The 3,655-nt window shown below is 32.9% G+C and overlaps 1 non-coding gene across 1 annotated transcript; it reads right to left on the bottom strand.

The window, feature by feature from the left end:
• Nucleotides 1-3,016: 3,016 nt before the first annotated feature.
• LOC120884362 (U6 spliceosomal RNA) lies at nucleotides 3,017-3,123 on the bottom strand. The gene has a single exon (XR_005726779.1). It is a non-coding gene; the product is annotated as a U6 spliceosomal RNA (small nuclear RNA).
• Between the last annotated feature and the right edge of the window lie 532 nt (nucleotides 3,124-3,655).

The raw sequence follows: 3,655 nt of genomic DNA, 5'->3' as shown, positions 1-3,655 counted from the left end.
AACACTACTATGAATCAGCATCTGTATATCAGAAAACATTTAGATTTGTTTTTTGGGGGGGATTGGCAAACGTCACTTAGCATTATATTCTCCAACTCCATCCTATGAAGAATCCTTGGAAAACTGGGAATGAAACCAACATTTGACCCTGCTATTCCATGCCTCAGTCTATAACCAAAGGACTTAAAAACAGCATACTACAGGGACACAGCCACATCAATGTTTATAGCAGCACAATTGACAATAGCTAAACTGTGGAACCAACCTAGATGCCCATCAGTTGATCGATGGATAAAGAAAAGGTAGTATATATAAACAATGGAATACTATTCAACATTAAAAGAGAATATTTTTCAAGTTGATCCTTTGCTTATCACATTTTCAGTTGAGAGGGTTGCCATATTTGACAAATTCTGTTTACCAATGTGTGATCAACATTCAATATGTCTGTAGTATAAGGTTTTCATAGATGCTTTTTTTTTGATTGACAAAATTCCTTCAATTCCCACCTTAATTAGAGGTATCTAACACAAATGTGTGTTGAATTTTGTCCGATGCTTTTCTGCATTATAGAGTTAGTTCCCTTCCTTTCTTCCTTCCTTTCCTCCCTCCCTCCCTCCTTCCTTCTTTCTTTCTTGTCTTAGGGATTAAACCTCAGGTGCTCTACCACATTGAGCTATGTCCCCAGTCTTTTTTATTTTTTATTTTTAGACAGGATTTTGCTAAGTTGCCCAGGCTTGCCTCAAACTTGGGATCTTCCTGCATCAGTCTCCCGAGTCCCTGGGATTACAAGCATGTACCCCTGTGTCTGGCCTCTTTTTTATTCTTTAATAAATAGTTCTGATAGTTGGTGAATCACACAGAATATTAAATGTTTAAACCGCATTGTACTCAGTGATGAAACCACTTGTTCATCTTGTATTATACTTTTTATATATTATTAAATTGGATTAATATTTTCTTAATAATTTCTGTGTCTGTGTTCATGAGAAAAATCAGTCTGTTAGGGGTCTGTTCTTGTTTCTCTTCTAATTTTTATATCAGGGTAATGCTGGTCTCATGTGGTGAGTTGGGAAGTGTTCTTTCCTGTTCAATTTCCTGTGAGAGAGTACATAGAATTTCTATTTTTTTAATCCTTTCAAACATACTTGGTAGAATTGTCTGGTGAAATAATCCAGGCAAGAAAGTTGTGTTTTAGAAGGCTTTCCTGTGTTAGCTCAATTTCTTTCATAGATACAGATATAAAATGACTTCAGATTTCTACTTCTTACATCAGTTTTGGTATTTTTCCATTTATTGTTGGCAAACTCTCAAAATGTTCTTCACTTATTTTCTTATTATCTACTCAAGGGGACTGTCTTTGCTGGAAAATTATATTTCTCCTATTTTTTGCCTAGCATACTTATAGCTTTGCAAATTTATTGCTCTTACAAAGCATCAAATTTTTGTCTCATTGATTTTCTCTATTATCTTCTCTATCCACTCATATTTATTTTTATTTTCTTCTACTTACTTTCCCCATCCCACTCCTATCTTTATTATTTCTTTTCTTTTATTCTACTTACTTTGGTTTTAATTAGCTCTTTTTTTCTGTGTATTTTTTATTAGTTGCTCAAGACAATACAATGATCTTGACATATCATAAATTTGATTCAAATGAGGTATGGATTCTTATTTTTCCACGTGTACAGATTGCAGGATCACTGTTTTAAACTCAATAATATATTATAAGCATTTAAAATACAAATTTCCCTATGGCTATACCCTGCATGGCTTACATAACTCGTGTGTTTTGTTAAGTGTGAAATTTAGAACAGCATCAAATTCGTAAGAAATTGCAAAGGTAAGTACAGATATTTCCCATGTATGCTATACCCAGTTTCCCCTGTTATAGTATTTTATACTGTGGTGCCTTTGTTACAATTAAAGAACAAAGTCTGCATTTTATTTTTGTTTCTTTATTTTCCTAATGCCCTAGTTCTGTTCCAAGATCCCACCAAGGATACCACTTTATATTTATTAGTTGTGCAACTTTAGACTCCTCTTAGTTATGAAAGTTTCTCAGATTTTCGTTATTTTTTTAGCACTTCAACAGCTTTGAGGATTACTGGTGGGGTGTTTTGTAGAACTCCCTGAAATTGCATTTGTAAGATTTTTTTTCGTGATTAGACAGTAGTTATATATTCCATTTTTGTGCAATTATAAATAATGCTATTATAAACATTTATGGGCAGGTTTGTTTTGGACACAAATTTTCAAATTAATTGATTAAACACTTAGAAGCATTTTTGCTAGATAATGGGCTTAGAGTATGCATAGTTTCATAAGAAATTGCCAAATTGTCTTCCAGAACGGCTGTATCATCAGTGAATGAATGAATGGGATTCCTCCTGTTTCTCAACATCTCCCCACTTGGTGCGGTCAGGTTTTGGATTTTAACCAATCTTGTAGGTCCACAGTGGTATCATATTATTGTTTTAATTTGCAATTTTTCTGATGACAAAAGAAATTGAATATCTTTCCATAACTTAACTTCCATAACCATATTACTTTGTTAAAGTGTCTGTTCATGTATTTGCCCATTAGAATTTTTTTCATATTGCTGGATTTTAAGTGTTTTTACATATTTCGAATATAAGTTCTTAGTCATACATGTGTTTTTACCCAAGTCTGTGACTTGTCTGTTGGTTTTTAAAAAATTTTATTGGATTATTCATAACAGTTCCTTTTGATATAATTATATATGCATGGAATGTATCTTATTCTAATTAGGATTCCAATCTTGTGGATAAACAAAATGTTGAGATTTACTGTGGTATAGACTTACATGTGCACAGGAAATTTATGTCAGATTCATTCCACTGTCTTTCCTATTCTTATCCCTCCTCCCTTCCTTTCATTCCTCTTTCCCTAATCCACTGAACTTCTCTCTCTCCTGTGCCCCCTTATTGTGCATTAGCTTCCACATATCAGAGAGAACATTTTCCCTTTGTTTTTTTTTTTGAAGGGGTTGTCTGAAAATATGAAATATTTCAGGAATTTGCATGTCATCCTTGTACAGGGACCATGTTAATCTCCTCTGTACCGTTTCAATTTTAGTACATGTGCTGCCAAAGTGAGCACTATTGATTTTCTTAATTTCGACTTTCACAGAAGAGTTTTTGATTTGAAAGTCAAAATTAATCATTTTTCTTTTAGGGATTGTGTTTGGAATGTTGTGTTTAAAAACTCATCCCTCAATCCAGGGTTTTCTAGATTTTTCTCATATGTTTTCTTCTAAAGTTCTTCAGTTTTTCATTTTACATCAAAGTCTATAAAATTTGGGGGTCATTTTTTGTGAAAGAGTGAAGTGTGTGTCCAGCTCTTCTTTTTTCTTTATTCATAAATGTCCAAAGGTACCACCATTATTTGTGGGAGAGGCTTTTCCCACTGATTATCTTTCTAAATTTATATTCACTTTGTCAAAATATACAAACTAGTTTGTTGGAATTTTGATTGAAATTTGATTGATTTATAGATCAAGTTGGAAAATATTGACATCTGAATCCTATCGACCTTTATTTCATAAATATGGGATATCCTTCTATTTGTATGGATCTTCTTTTATTTCTTTCCTCAGAGTTTGTAGGTTTCTGGATATAAATACCATACATAT

Source organism: Ictidomys tridecemlineatus, chromosome 14 (genome assembly GCF_052094955.1).
Source record: "Ictidomys tridecemlineatus isolate mIctTri1 chromosome 14, mIctTri1.hap1, whole genome shotgun sequence".
Taxonomy (NCBI): Eukaryota; Metazoa; Chordata; class Mammalia; order Rodentia; family Sciuridae; genus Ictidomys; species Ictidomys tridecemlineatus.
This window is presented reverse-complemented; position numbering and strand designations above follow the sequence as displayed.